We start from the raw sequence: 16,069 nt of genomic DNA, 5'->3' as shown, positions 1-16,069 counted from the left end.
TGATCTCACCTTGTTTGATCTCTGCCAGTACTTTCCTAAGATGATTCCTTGTAATCATGGGATCACTCCATAGCCTGATTATTATATTCCGATTCCCCTTTTGAGTCATTTTTTTTTATCTAGCAATGAACAAAACATTTACCAAAAGACAAATGTTTTAAGCTAAGATGCAAGCCTTCGGTTGTCAAATCCCAGCCTGGCCCATCTCATGTAGACCGTGTCATCTCTCACAACACCAGACCTCTTCACCGTCTTCTCCTTTGCCTCTGCCACACATCTTCTGAAATTCCAGTGTACTAGAAGGCCCTGGACAAGCAAGAAGCTTTGCTAAACCCTCTTCACTCAGAGGTGGAAAAAGAGAAAAGAAACGGTTTCAGATGAGGTGCTCTGGTGAACACTGCACTGGTTAACCAAGTTCCCACTCTAACAAGGATTTGCTGGTCTGCCGCCGGGGCTCCTTCCAGAATTCCTCCATTGCTGAGAGCTACCTGCCCTCGGCCCCGCCCATTTCCGTGGTGGCCCCATGCAACGAGGGCTCAGTGCAGGTGTATGGAAGCCTATCCAATGTGGGACAGTGCTGCAGGGCTCCTGGAGCTCCAGAGCTCCGGCCTACACAGAACTCAGAGTCTCTCTCATCACAGCCCTGCTTCTGCTGCCACCTTCCCATAGTTGGTGATCTCCAGTGTACTCCCGAATAACACCGTGCACACTAATCTCCAGTGAGGAGTGCTTCTCAGAGAACCCAGCTGATCTGTGCTGGCTCAGCAGTTTCACTCAAAATGTTGTCATTTATTCTTAAAAATCACCCAGTGAGGTATATGGAATTACCCCCATGTTATAGAGAAGGTAACTGAGGCTGAAGAGGTCAAGTTGGCCATCGGTGAGCTGCCTCTGGGTTTACGCCCTCCTCTGTCCCACTCTAAAGCTCACGTAGGGTAAAAAGAGTGATAAAAATAATTGAAGCGGAGCTGGCACTGTGACGCAGCGGGTTAAAGCCCTGGCCTGAAGCGCCGGCATCCCATATGGGCGCCTTCAAGTCCCTGCTGCTCCTCTTCTGATCCAGCTCTCTGCTATGGCCTGGGATAGCAGTAGAAGATGGCCCAAGCCCTTGGGCCCCTGCACCCACGTGGGAGACCCAGAAAAGGCTCCTGGCTTCAGATTGGCACAGCTCTGGCTGTTGCGGCCATCTGGGGTGTGAACCAGCGGCTGGAAGACCTCTCTGTCTCTACCTCTCTAACTCTTTCAAATAAATAAATCTTTAAAAAAAAATAATTGAAGCTACAAGGAGACCCAAAAATATATAGGAATTTAGTATATGATAAAATTTAATATCAGTGAGGAAAATATTAATTTCTAGATGTATTTAAAATTAAACCATAAAAACTTAAGAAAACATGAATGAGTAATAATCTTGAAGTAGGGAAAGTCTTTCCAAGCAGACCTTATTCTCTGCTGTAAAAACTGTTTTAGGTTCTTCATCTTATAGCGTGTCCCAAATAAATGGAATCCATTTTCCAAGGAAATTCTCCTGTTTCCTAACACATTGCCATTTCTCTACTCTCACCCCTGTATTTCTCGTTTTTGAAAACTCTTAACTAGAAAGTTAAAAAAAAATTCCAGACAACTCTAACATTCATTGATTGGCAGACAAGCAGCCTGTGGCTCTACTCCTCTACCAGTTCTGTCTCTGACAGATAATTTATTGTGGGGTGGTTCACAAGGGCGTCCTCTCACAGCTGTCATTCCACCCAAGGGGAGCAGGGGCCCAGGTTCCTGCAGGTGAGCCTGGGACAAAGACAGAAGAGATGGTAAGTGACAGGTCATACACTCGTGCTGGCTTCCTCTGGAACCCAGTTACCATGCAGTGAGGGAGCCCGGTGGCCACACCCCAGAGCCAAGGTAGGTTTTCAGCCAAAGCCCTGACTGAGTCTCGGCCAATAGCAGCACCGACTGCTGATGTGTAGCAGACAGTTCCAGCCTCCAGCAACTCAGTCACCTTGTCTGGCCTTCAGGCTGCCTCAGCTGATGCCACTCAGAATAGACACAAGCTGTTCTGCCGAGCCCTGCCCAAATGGCAGATTGGTGAGCAAATTGGATAATGGTCGCTGTTCTGAGCCCTAGAAGTGGAGTGGATCATTTACCACTCTCCAGTCTCGGACCAGACAGTTCCCATACCACATGTTCCCATAAAAAGAAGCTGGCCTGAAGAACCCAGCTACTCTGCGGAGTTACAAAGCAGCAGCCCCCTTCTTTAATAAGGAGTCCCACTTCTGTTCCAGAAACTTGGTCTTCCCCGCTCCCAGATCTCTGGGCTGCCCTGCACCTCCGCCTGGTGCTGGAACCCAGGGCTGCCGGCCTCTCTGCGGAAAACGTGTCTTGTTCCGTACCAGCAGATGGGGATAAATACCACGGGGAATGCCAGGTGGGGAGCTACAATGGGCCTGAAATAAACCTGCCCAGAAAGCCTGCCTCCCTGCCGGAGGCCATTTAAAAATAGCTTCCTCAGAACTTGGGTCCTCTTGTGAGGTTTCTGTACCCTGCAGGCATAACGGAGGCTTTTTCAGGATCAGCGGTCTTTCTTTTTCCACAGAAGGAAGCCCTGCTGGTGCTCAGTTTCCCAGCCAGTCCCCTATGGAAGCTGTAGGTGGCGCAGACAGGCCAGCTGCCCGCCAGACAGGGCAGCCCCGGAAACTGGACCAGGCACGTTTTTGTAGGAGCTGGAGGAAGGGAAGGCACCTGTGGGATTTGAGCCCCTCTGAATTAATGATTTTCTTCTGCCAATTCCCACGACATCCCTATGAGGTGTGTATTTAACCCCAATAGACAGCAAGGATTCAGATCTGGGTCCATCTGAACCTAAAGGCTATTCTTTGATGATGTCTGAAGTCCTCTGAAGAAAAGATGTGCTGTTTAAAAGAGAAAGAAAACCCACATCAGGTCTGTACAAAGATGATGCAGTCACAAGGCCCAGCCAAAAATGGACGGTGACCCCACAGTACCACCAGCAGGACAATTCACTTGGTTAAGATGACCTGACACCCCCTCCCCAGCAGGCGCCCATGCCTGTGACTTCTCAATGGACCGAAGGTCACTGCCTGTGCTCCCTGTTGCATGCTTTGGGAGAGGGGACGGGCGGTATCTTTCTGACTTGTACTTCCCCAGGTAATGCATGTGGGGAGGCACAGGTGAAACTAAAATTCTGCTTTTTCTTCAAGAGCACAGAATTTTGAGTTGAATAAGATCTTAAAGATCACTTACCTAGACAAATCATGCGAGTCTTTGTTCAAACAACCCACGACGTGAGAACAGCTCCTGCCCACTGCCCTCACTGTGCCGGCTCCTTCCTGAAAAGATAAATCCTAGAGTTGACAGGTTCTTGTCCATCGTGTCCTAGGTTCACTGTTTGGCTCTGGGCTTGGGGGAGGCACTGAGGAGGGCCTGGAGACGAATGTCATTCCATTATGGATTCCACGATGTCCCCAACAGCCCCCTTCCTTTACCAGGGCGAATGAATGCTTCCACAAGTGGTCCAGACCTCTCAGGACGAGATGAGGAGGGACTGAGCAGCCCCTCACTTCCTTCAACTAGCTTCTCCATGTTGGTGCTCTCCTCACTATGGCAAGTTCATTGAAATGTCACCACTTCGAAGGCATGAAGATATGTATTCACTTTAAAATTTGTTTAAGATTTACTTATTTGTTTTGAAAGAGTTAAAATGAGGGAAAGGCAGAGAAGAGATCAAGAATGCTTTCATCTGCAGCTTCTCTCCCCAGGTCACAGCAGCTGGGGCTGGGCCAGTCCGAAGTCAGGAGCCGGGAGCCTCATCCACCTCTCCCATTTGGGTGGTAGGGGTCCAGATAATTGAGCCATCTTCTGCTTTTCCCAAGCCATTAGCAGGGAGCTGGATCCGAAGTGGAACAGTCGGGACATGAACTGGCACCTGCATGGGATGCCAGTGACACAGATAGTAGCTCTGCCTACTACACCACAATGCCAGCCCGCATTATTTAAAAAAAAAATTTTTAAATGTATTTGTAAGGCAGAGAGACAGAGCCACAGGCAGACAGAAAGAGCTCTCCCATCCACTGGTTTGCTCCCCAAATGTCCTCACAGCCAGCACTGGGTCAGGCCAAAGTCAGGAGCCTGGAACTTAGTCTAGGTCTCCCACATGAGTAACAGGGACCCAACTACATGAGCCTTCACTGGCCACCTTCCAGGATGTACTTTAGCAGGAAGCTGGAGTGGGGAGCAGAGCTGGACTCTGATCCTGGCCACTCCAGTATGGAATGTGAGTGTCTCAAGTGGCAGCTTGATGCCCACTGCAAAGTAAATATTCACTCACGATTTCTTGGTGTCTCTTGCATGCCATCCAGGCCATCATCCACAAATCCAGTATCACATTTTTTCAAAACCCCGTGAGGCAAATCTTCTTTTAGATAAGGAAACTGAGGCATGGATAAAGCAAGAACTGCAGGATCTCCCGACTCCATCAAAGCAGTTTAACAAACTGCACTTGCAGCAGGGTCAGGGGTAGGGAGGGGGGCCACTTCCACATAGCCTATGCATGGTTCCAGGCAGACCACCATTCACTCTTCCTCCAACATTTGCCTCCCACGGTCTTGCTGGAGTCGGTGGTCCCAGTCGGCCAAAAGGGGCAGAGCTGAGAGGAGCAGGTGTGGGAGTTGGAATGCATTACTTGCTCTCACATTGAGCTGGAGAAAAATTCTGGTCCCATGGCCACATTAAGAGCAGGGGAGAGAGTTAGGTATGTTCTACTTTTGCTCCCAGTAACAAGAAGACTGTGATTCTGGTGACAGTCAGACTCTCTGACAGAGATCACAACTCCTTCCCTTAGAAAGGAAAAACCTTAAACCTCTTTCTAGTTCAGATCTTTGCCCTCAAAGTCATCTACAACATCATAAATGGCCATTGCCAAAGGCAAAATCATCTCCCGGGATTAAGAATGGAAGATGCAGGCCCGGTGCTGTGATGTAGCAGGTAAAGCCACCACCTGCAGTGCCAGCATCCCATATGGGCACCAGTTCAATTTACGGCTGCTCCACTTCTGATCCAGCTCTCTGCTATGGCCTGGGAAAGCAGTACAAGATGGCCCAAGTCCTTGGGCCTCTGCTCCCACTTGGGAGACCTGAAGAAGCTCCTGGCTTCTGGCTTCGGATCCGCACAGCTCGGCTGTTTGTTCATTCTCTCTCTCTCTCTCCTTTTCGAATAAAATAAATCTTTTTTAAAAATGGAGGATGCATAAAGAGAAAGTCACCATTTCTGTGAAGGCAACCTTCAGTGATGGTCAAGGCTCCGAGGAAGGTGGGACAGCTCCAGCAGCCGTCTTGTTGCCTTTGCACCACTCATGAGGACTCATGCCCTACAGCGCCTTCAGTGCTGCACAGAGACCTTGAGCTGGGAGAGGCCAACGTTGTCAGTCTTCAAGATGCTATGGCCCTTGGGGATCCCACGCAACAGAAGGGGGCAAGCAAGTTCCTTTCTGTTGTGGTCTACAGAGAATCGGCAGGACCTTCACTCCCATCTTCTCAGACGGAGAGAAAAGCAGCACACGTTGGCCCTTGGGGAAATAACATCCTCTTCAGGCCCACAGCATAGCAGGCCTCCTCCCGGGCCTCCTCCCGGGCTTCCAGGAAGCAGAGCTGATGCTGAGGACGGGAGACGCCACCTCCCGGAACCTCACGACACACCGGGTCCCGGGGAAGGGTGTTCGTTGTTGATGGGTACCAGACAACAGGCTAGCAGGTCAGCTCCCGGGAGGCAGGGATAGATACTTTCTTCATTTCAAAACCAGTCAGCAGTTCCCCTTCCTGTTCCTAAGGCAGTAGTACACAGCCCAAGTTATTTTTTGCCTCAAAAATTTGAATGAACAATTTCAAGCCGCGAATGTGTGTCTTCTACAGCACACCTGTTTGTCACCTAGTTCAGATGCCAGTGTTCCCTACGTTTTTCATATACACTTTTGATAATTTTGCAAAAACAAAAACTGCTTTGCCAAAACTGAATCCACACAAAGAGAAACCCGTAAACGTGAACACTGTCACATAAGTGACATTTTTGAATGTTTTCTCGCAAAATAGACAGACAGGTAAACAGGGCGGGGGTTGCATCTGACTGTTTTCCACAGGAGAGAGGTGCCCGTGCCTGGAGGTCCCGGGTCTCGGGCCTTGCTCTGCAGCCAATCACAGAGCACAGAGCACAAGGCTGCCCCTGAGGTCGGGGCACCCACATGCAGCCCGGAGAGAGAACGAGACGCTCTCCACGCGGGGCACCCACGGTATTACCCCTGGCTGGCCAAGAGCAGGCAGCCAGTGGCCCACTAACAAGCAGACCTGCTCTGAGAACCCACAGTGTTAGGCATTCCCCCGAACAGACCCAGGGAGGGGCCCCACGAATGCCTGCTGCTTTGTCTCCTCCTACCCATTCTCCCTCCAGCCCACTCCAGAAATTTCTCCCGAAACCCTACCTAGCTCTGCCGTTTCATTCTGCCTATCCCTTTCCCCTCAGCAGCTCAAGCCAGGGCTCCAAAGGGCTCTCCCCGGGCGCCCATGCGAACGCACAGGAAGCTCAGCCAGGCCGACAGACGAGAGGGACCAAGACTCGCGTCTCCCCGTGAGGCAGCAGGGCCGCCAGGAAGGCCCATTTCTCTCTCCTGAGGGAGCACGACCCCTGCCCCTCTCCCATCACCGGGAGCCTGGAACCACAGTAGCAGGGGTAACCAGAGCCGCCCACGACAGGGGAACAGCGCGGATCCACTCACGCGAAGGCAGTCCATTGCATTCTTCCCCCTCCCAGTTTTGCTGTGGGAAGGTCAAAGCTGCCGTTTGGCCCTGCCTTCCTTACTGCCCGGCCAAATGCACATCTTGAACGCTCAGCACCATATGCACACGGCATGGGGGCCAGGGCTCATTTCTGGTTCTGAAAGGCAAAGGCACTCAAGGTTAAGGCTTCAAAGAATCCATGGGCAGTGAGTCACCCACAGGATGGCATGCCCTCCCCCTTAGATGGAGGGGCCTTGCCTGCCGGGAGGGAGACTCTGCCATCGCTTCCTCTTCCCCACCCGGGGGTCACTCCTGTCCACAGATCACACCACAAGGCCCAGTTTCAGTCTTGTCCTGATTGCTTTGCTACTGTGCCTATTAATAGCTTGTCTGACTTCTTCCCCACCCATCAACCATTCTGGAGGCTTTATGCCAAGGTCTCATAGATTCCTAATAATTGAATTTGAATTAAAAACCATTCAGATGCCACCCTTTTGCCATGGTAGCAACAATGGGTGGAAATGAAAGAAACCAAAAGGCAGAGCGCGAAGTTGCTCGGTGGATGAGAACTCTGGTGCAGCCCTGATGGAGCCCAGCATTTGCTGGCCTGGAGCACAGGGACTGGTCCTGCTCTTCAGGCTCCTTGGTTCTCCTTCTTCCCTTCCCCTCTCCCTCCCTTTCTCTTCTGCTTTCAACACTTGTTTTTCTCTCAACGCTTTCTTTGCATTCTGCTGTTTCTTCCTTTCCCTTTCTTTTTTCTCTTCCACCTCTCTCCCTCCACTTCTCCCCTTCTCTTTCTTTGCTGCTTTAGGGTAGTTCCAGATCCGTGCCCTGCCCCCCAGCTCCCTGAAGTCCAGACAGTAAGGAGGGCGGGGGGACAGCCCTAGGAGCTCCTCCTTAGACTCCGCTCCCTGCCTGCTGTCTGGGGAGTCCTGCCAGGAGCCGCCCCCTGGCCAGGATGGTGTCACTCCCCACCACCAGCCTCGCTTCCGTGCACAAAAGGCCTCTGCTGGCAGGGACAGAACTCTGCACACTTGCCTGACAGCTGCCACAACTTTTGCTACTCAAGAGTTTTTGTTTTTGTTTTGCTCTGATAACATTGGAAAAAGCGTTACCAAAAAAAGGAATTAGAAACTTCTTTGGCTTTCTGCTTGAATTTTTCTCCTTCAAGTCAGGTCACAAAGTCTGATGACTATTTTCCCTTAGCAGAGAAGCCCTAAATGGCTCTTTCACTTTGAGCAAGTGGAACATGAGACCCCTAGGCCTGATCACGCCAGCCCAGCCACCCTTGTCCTTTGAGGAATCTGAATCAGATGTCAGCATTTGCTGCGTGTTTATTCTGTCCTGGGCATTGTATAGACTTTCACTATGTTCAACAGAGCTAGGAAGGAGATGGTTATTGCTGTTAACTTCATCTTACATCTTACAGAAAAGGAAATTGTTTATAAACTAATTAAAAATCTTTACTTCAAGGGATGGGCATTGTGGTACAGTGGGTTAAATTGCCACATGAGGCCGGCGCCGCGGCTCACTAGGCTAATCCTCCGCCTAGCGGCGCCGGCACACCGGGTTCTAGTCCCGGTTGGGGCGCCGGATTCTGTCCCGGTTGCCCCTCTTCCAGGCCAGCCCTCTGCTGTGGCCAGGGAGTGCAGTGGAGGATGGCCCAGGTGCTTGGGCCCTGCACCCCATGGGAGACCAGGTAAGTACCTGGCTCCTGGCTCCTGCCATCGGATCAGCGCCGTGCGCCGGCCGCAGCGCGCCGGCCGCGGCGGCCATTGGAGGGTGAACCAACGGCAAAGGAAGACCTTTCTCTCTGTCTCTCTCTCTCTCACTGTCCACTCTGCCTGTCAAAAATAAAAAAAAAAAAATTGCCACATGAAACACCAACATCCCCATCTTATCATCTGATAAGATCACCGGTTCAAGTCCCAGCTGTTTTTTGTTTTTTGTTTTTTTGACAGGCAGAGTGGATAGTGAGAGAGAGAGAGAAAGATCTTCCTTTGCCGTTGGTTCACCCTCCATGACCGCTGCAGCCGGCGCACTGCACTGATCTGATGGCAGGAGCCAGGTACTTATCCTGGTCTCCCACGGGGTGCAGGGCCCAAGCACTTGGGCCATCCTCCACTGCACTCCCTGGCCACAGCAGAGAGCTGGCCTGGAAGAGGGGCAACCAGGACAGAATCCGGCGCCCCGACCGGGACTAGAACCTGGTGTGCCAGCACCGCAAGGCGGAGAATTAGCCTATTGAGCCATAGCGCCGGCCCCCAGCTGTTCTATTTCCAATCCAGGTCCTTGCTAATGCACCCAGGAAAGGAGAAGATGACCCAAGTGCTTGGGTTCCTTCTGCCCATATAGGAGACCAGTATGGAGTTCCTGGCTCCACCCTTTGGCTTGGCCTACCCCTGGTTGTTGTAGCCATTTGGGGAGTGAACCAATGGATGCAAGATATCTCTTTTTCTTTTTCCCTCTCAAATAAATGAATAAATTTTTTAAAAAAATAATCTTTACTTCAAATACAAAAATGTGGATAAGGAAGGAAGCATGCCCATGACCTGACTTGAGCTTGAGATCTCATTATCAAGGAACAGTCCTGCCTGCTCTTCCTTGCAAATGCTGCCCCATCAGCCTTCCTCGCTAGCAACACCACTGCAAGTACAAGGAAATGGACAATGGGGCATCCTCGACAGAGAGGAAACCCAGGTGCTCACCTCGTCCTCGCCAAGGCCCGGGTATGTCTGATCTCAAAGCCCAGGCCTTCTTCTTGGGGGGTGACTTAGATTATAAAATGAGAATGCATGACTTCTAGTAGACTAAACAAAGACTTTAAAATATATCATGACAATAGTAATCCATCATTCGTACTTTGGAAACTTATATTCATTAAATAAAAGTTTAAAAAAAAAATATATCATGACAGAGAGAGAGAGAGAGATCTATGTGTTACATGAGATCTTCCTTATTTTCAAACATTATCCAGTAATTCAACTTTTCAAAACTATTGGAGGAGAGGGACAGGGCACCACACCCACCCTGGCAGGGACAGGCAGGTACGCTCAGCTGCGGCCACCGCTCAGGACGCCCTGCAATGGTGCTTCCTAAGGACTATGCTCAGGTTCCACTGCCCCTCCCAGCCACCAGCTGGTGGGCAGTCTCCTCACCTGCATCTGAGAAGGGAGCTTTGCTAAGGGTCTTCAGGGACTCCCATGAGCAAGTCTGTGCTACCTGGGAAATTTTGAGCTTCAAGGTGGAGTGGTTGCCTCCTTCATGAGCTACTATCTTCCTGCTCAAAGTCATGGTCACGCTCATCTGCCTCCTTGAGTGTATAAAGGCACTATGACGGGATGGTCCATCCATGGACATGGAGACCCCTACTGCAGACTGAACTACAGCAGCAACAGAAGTGTTAGGCAGCCTGGGGGAGGTGGCCCCACCAGGAGCATAACCCCAGCCTCACACTGACGAGGACATGCGAGAACTGACCACGTGACCCACAGTGTGGACATGGACTGCTGGCATACAGGCCAGGTGCTCAGAGCCCCAGTGGCACCTCCAGCTCACCCAGAGCCCAGGGGATAGTGCACACAGCTCTCAGCCTGCCCCAGACCAGCCACATGGACACCCAGACAGCCCTGTACCCTTCCCTGGATGACTGCCCACCCCTAATTGGATCATCTGCAACTCTGCAAGTCAACCAGAGATGGACCCTTCCCCAACCTAGGAGGCTGAGCTGATACAGAGGCCTGGGGGCCCATAGGGAGTGTCTGTCCCAGCGACCCAGCTACGGCGACAGCATATACGATTAGGGCTCACTCAAAACACTGCCAAGGTTAATGCATCACTGCTGCCACCCTCTAATCAGGGTTCCTTTGAAGTGACTGGAAAGGGGTTCGAGGCAAATCTAGTTGTGCATACCGGACAGCAGCAGTAAACTCCCCCAGCCCCTGGAGATGGCTCACCTGGGCAACTTCCTCACAAGATGTGGTGCTTCTACGCAGCAACCACCTGAGGCTTCTGCGTGCATTGTCTACAAAGGTGCAAGTAACAGGTATGAAATGAAACCACTCAAATGCTGAAATCAAAGTGCCAAAAATGAAACACCATGTGGGCCATCCTCTGCATTCCAGATATGACCTGTGTGTGACCTGACCAATGTTTTCCACTTGATACCTGCAGGATGAGCAGACAGGCTGGGAGTCACCCTCTGGGAGCTCCCAGCACTGAACCTGCCACCCAGAACTGAACCCACCACTCAGTTCTGCTCCCTTATCTGGGCCCACTTTGCTGGCTTACCACAGGGCAATGCTAATTAGAAGCTTCCATTTGTTGCTTGGCTAATGTGTTATCAGTATTTGTGTATCATCTCATTTAGTCCTCATAATCTACGGGGGCACAGGCACTATAGTTATCCATATTTAAAGTTAGCGAAATGTAAGCACAGAAAAACTCAATAACTTGTATGCAATGTCAAGCAGCCTAGGAGGAGTGGTCTGGGACTCAAACACAAGTACGCCTGATTTTAAAGCCATACCTTTAATCGCTGAACACATTAGGATGCTTTGGGTTGTAAAATCAGAATACCCAACTACAAGTTCATTAAATATAAATGGCCTGATCAGTGAATCATATTATAAGGAGATCAAAGTCAGATGGTTGCAGTAAGGTCAGTTTAGCAGTCCCACATCTCCGACATCATTGTGTGGTCACCGCTGTCTCTTCAAGGTCATGGAAAAGCCTTGTAGCTCCAAGGATCAGGTCCTCAAACAGTGGTTTCTCAACCTCACCCAACGACAAAGGATTCTCCCTCGGGTTTCTCTCTTGTCAGACCAAGAAACCTTCCTGCAGAAGCCCCCCATGCATGTCAACCTATGTTTCATTTGCCATAATTGTGTCACCCGCCTCCCCCTACACTAATCCCAGCCAGCAGGATGAGGATTAGTATAACAACTTTATGATTCAATTCCTGAGGTTGGACACAGCCGCCTCTATTGGCAGAAGAGTGAAGGATCTGGCTGTTGGGTGGTCAACCAGCAACATCTGCTCCAATTGCGGGTAACGTACAGACTGCTTCCCAGGGCCCAGTACATTTTACAAAACTCACGACAAACACCAGGAAGTGAGCAAGAACAAGGGGTATTCCCACATATATCATGAGGTAAGGACGAATGCTCGTTCTCAGGAATGCCAGGACCCACCAGGTCCTCTTTCCCAGGAGTGCGGTGATGTGGGTGTTATTTCAATCACCTGTACTTGCTCACTGCATAGCATGATGCAGTATCAGAGGGACGCTCAATGAATCTTGTTTAATAACTAAGACTGCCCTAAAGGGTTATTACTGAACCAAAATGAGGCCTGGGCTGCTCAGTGCTGGACAGTCAATACACCAGAGACGAGAGTCAGTGCACACAGACACGAGGTCTTTCAGAGTGGCCTCCCAGAGGAAGGTGAACTCTGTGGCCTCAAATATGCTGTTCCCCCATTTGCAAGCCAGCAGGATGACTTTCAAAGAACACATACTTGTGGGGGTTCAGAAGACACTGGGTCCTGCAATTCTTAGGCAAATATTTTTAAGTCATAAGATGAATCATAGGTTAAGTCACAAGATTAGTAGTTTTGTTAACTAAAATGTGAAAAGAACAGAAGAGAGGACATTTGTTATGGTTACAGGTTTAAGCTGCATCATGACTGCAAACTTTTCTTTCATAGCAGGATTCAGCGACCCAAGTCTAGAAACATAAAGAAAGATTGAAAAACCTAATTTATTTATTTGAGAGGGACAGAAACAGACGGCTCCCTTCTGGCTGGTTCACTCTCCAAATGCCCACAACAGCATAGGCTAGGCCAGGCCAAAGCTGAGAACCTAAAACTCAAACATCAACCCCATATGGGTGACAGAGACCCAAGTACAGAAGCCATCAGTGCTGCCTCCCAGCATGCACTTTAGCAGGAAGCTGGAACTGAGAACAGAAGAGGGACTCAAACCCAGGCACTCTAATAGAGAATGCAGGTGCCCCAGCAACACCCTAACCACTGTGCCGAACACCCACCCCAGGAGAGATACTTAGAAAACACCAAACAGTGATGCTATCCTTGACCTCAGCAAAATCCACTCACTGCTTGGTCCCTGTTCAAGGCCTCACAAGCGTCTTGGCTGGTTAGTCTCTGCTCGGCTTACAGATCATGAACCCAGAGCCCAGCCAGACACACCAGCTGATCGTGTGCTTTCTCTTCTTTATGAATTAACTAAAAGAAGGTCTTCAAAGACTCATTTCTCAATGGAAAATTTTTCTGTTATTTTTTATCATAAACATCCCCCAAAATTTTCCTGAAGTGTGGAACATGATGGCTTTATCTAATGTTGTTTCCCCCATCACTGTCAAGTCAGTGCCACAGGGCTTGTCACTTCATTTGTTGACTTGATCACCTCTCTCATTTATGGTGCATGATCCATGGGAACAGAGGCTTGACAATCTTCCCCACTGCTATAACCCCCAGAGAACAGACAGGGCTTGTCCAGAGTGGCCCACAATGCATGCTTGATAAAGAACGCATATATCCTTCAACTAAGTAGTCTTTACGGTCAAAATATAAATGTGTTAACACCAGTTTGGGCTATGATTTTCAGGGTTTTGTATATCTGATTTACATCTCTAGTCCATCAACTATAAATATAATAAAACAAAGAATCCCTCCACTTACTTGGAAGTATTACTAAATGCTTTTTCTGAGCAATCCTTTAAATTTCATGTGATAATTCAATTGATAAGTCTGTAATCAGTTAAGGCAAATGGAGTATTTTCAAATGCTTTGAATTTCCCACACAAACAATGCCTGCTTGTTTCTCTCTCCAAGTCTTACCAAGATGGGGAATGTTTCATATCTGAGAGCCAGGGGTAACCCAAGAGAATATCCTTCCTGTCTTGTGCCTTTGTCACTTTAGGAAGATTAGAAAAACATATCTCTATTTCTCCTGAACTCCAGTTCACCTTCATTCCCATGGAGAACAAAATCTTTCTATTTACTTTCCAAGTGACTTCCCATGGTTTGAAAACGTCTCACAGTGAAAAGTCACATAGGAAAGAAAAGAGTATCAGATGCTATAAAAGAGAAAGAAGAAGGGTTACAGTGAATGCGAATGAGAAAATTACCATTTTCATTGTTCTCTCTGCTCTGAAACAGAAAGATAGAATCCCGTGACCTGGCCTCTCTTCACACTACCCTCTCCAGAACACACTTTGTAAGAGCATGGCATAGGGTTCTCCCTTGTCTTCATATCTTCTCTATTATTTGCACAACTACTAACAACAACAACAACAACAAAAAGTCTTGGAGACTCAAAGCCATGAATAAGCACCTCAGACTCTATTCCAGTAAATGTGGCTAGAACATCTCTTATAGTAGAAATGGGGGTCAGTCATTTGGCCTACCAATTAAGAGACCTGCATCCTATTCAGAATGCCTGCGTTCAATTCCAGGCTCTGGCTGCTTATTTCCAGGTTCCTGCTAATATAGTCCCCTGGGAGGCAGCAGGTGATAGCTTAGGTAGTTAGGGCCTGGGAGACCTGGATTGGATTCCCAGACTCAGCTGGGCCTAGCCCTGGCCATTGCAGGAACTGAAGGAATGAACTAGCAGATTGGAGTTCTGACTCTTTCTGCCTCTCAAATAAAAACTTTTTTAACAATGGTAGAAATGACTGCAGTGCCCCCATGAACTGCGGCAGGATGTTTCAGCTCTCCCTATTCTTGCATAGAAGTAACATCTACAACGTTCATCTCCCTCCTTTCCTAGGTTATTGTCCGCATGTATTATTTATGCCCACTGCTCTTTCTTCCTAAGTTATTCTGTTCTGATATCTCTCTCAGAAACAATTTGCCACGAGCACTTACCAGCAAAGCAGAGCGAGATGGTGGCTGAGTCAGACACTCCAGCGGGCCTCTCCCTGCAGAGACCCCACTTCACACGGCAACTCACACACAAGCCACCTTCACAAAAGCTTGGGAAGCAGGTGAGCGGCCAAGTGTTGGGTCTCGTATAATACTCAAAGGAAAAGATGCATTGCAGAAGGCAAGGAGGAAACAGTCGGCACATTATACTTCCCCCAGCTCCAAGTAGTGCAGTGACATGTCTCCTGTCTGGGAAAGGGAGAAAAAATTAAATCCAGACCCAATCTTGAAACTCAGTATCAGGCTCTCCACTGTAAAATCCAGAGCTGGCAGGGACCCATGGCAGCTGCCCCCAACCAGTACATGCGGACTGAGACTTTCAACCCTTCCTAGTCAAGAGGTCAAGGGAACACCTCCACTCTCCTAACCTCCAGCAGACAGCACAGCAAGACTCCAGCCGCTGGGAAGTAGGGTTGGAAAGTCAGCTCAGGACTTCCGTGGAGCTCAACGTGGAGCCTGCCATGATGAGTATTAGCACCAGATAAAGCCCAAAGGCCTTTATTCTTGGACCAGTGCTCACAGACAGAGCCTCTAATAGGTCATTCAGAGCAACACATCAACAGTGGATTGGGTACAAACCAAGGAAGGGACGCCCTCTAGTGCTAAAATGGTGACAACACACCAACCACAGACTCATCCCAGACTTCAACCTAGGGCACCATCTAGTACAGAAATAGCAGAAATACCCTTAGGCTCAGAGACTGCTTAAGTTTCTGGAAAGAAAGCACAAAACGAAACCATATTTTGAAGACGGAAAAATTTCCAGTCCTTTAATGTGGAGATGATGTCATATGCCAAAAAGTTAAAAGAACTTCCAGGGAACCATGACCTCATCTAATGAACAAAATAAGGTGTCACAAACTGATCAGATAGCAATGCATACTGTAAATCCTCAGGTGCAGAATTTAAAATAGCTACCTAAAGGAAACTAAGTGAGATACAGAAAAGTACAGAGAAATTATTTAATACTCTACAAAACTTGAGAGATGGAAGCAATTTTTAAAATATTAAACAGAAATCCTTGAGTTGAAAAGTACATTGATATTAAAATGTGATAGAAGGTATCCACAGCAGAATAGATCATACAGAAGAAGAGATCAGTGAGCTTGAAGACAGGTAATTTGAAAATACATAGGAGGTAAAAAGGAAAAATAATGAAGAAAGTTTACAGAAATCCTGGGCTATCATTAAAAGAGCAATTATCTAAGTTACTGGGTTCAAGAGGGACTTGAGAAGACCACAGGGATAGAAGTCATATTCAAAAAAATAATAACAGAAAACTTCTCAAACCTAGAGAAAGCTCCAACTATGCAGATACAAGAAGGTCAGAGGTCACCAGTCAGATTCAA

The 16,069-nt window shown here is 48.7% G+C and overlaps 1 long non-coding RNA gene across 1 annotated transcript; it reads right to left on the bottom strand.

Moving 5' to 3' along the window:
- Positions 1–5,710: 5,710 nt before the first annotated feature.
- On the bottom strand, positions 5,711–14,800 carry LOC138843522 (uncharacterized). Its single transcript, XR_011378332.1, has 3 exons — positions 14,664–14,800; positions 6,779–6,936; positions 5,711–5,834 (listed from the first exon to the last, which is right to left on the bottom strand). It is a non-coding gene; the product is annotated as an uncharacterized lncRNA (long non-coding RNA).
- Between the last annotated feature and the right edge of the window lie 1,269 nt (positions 14,801–16,069).

Source organism: Oryctolagus cuniculus, chromosome 8 (assembly GCF_964237555.1).
Source record: "Oryctolagus cuniculus chromosome 8, mOryCun1.1, whole genome shotgun sequence".
Classification (NCBI taxonomy): Eukaryota; Metazoa; Chordata; class Mammalia; order Lagomorpha; family Leporidae; genus Oryctolagus; species Oryctolagus cuniculus.
This window is presented reverse-complemented; position numbering and strand designations above follow the sequence as displayed.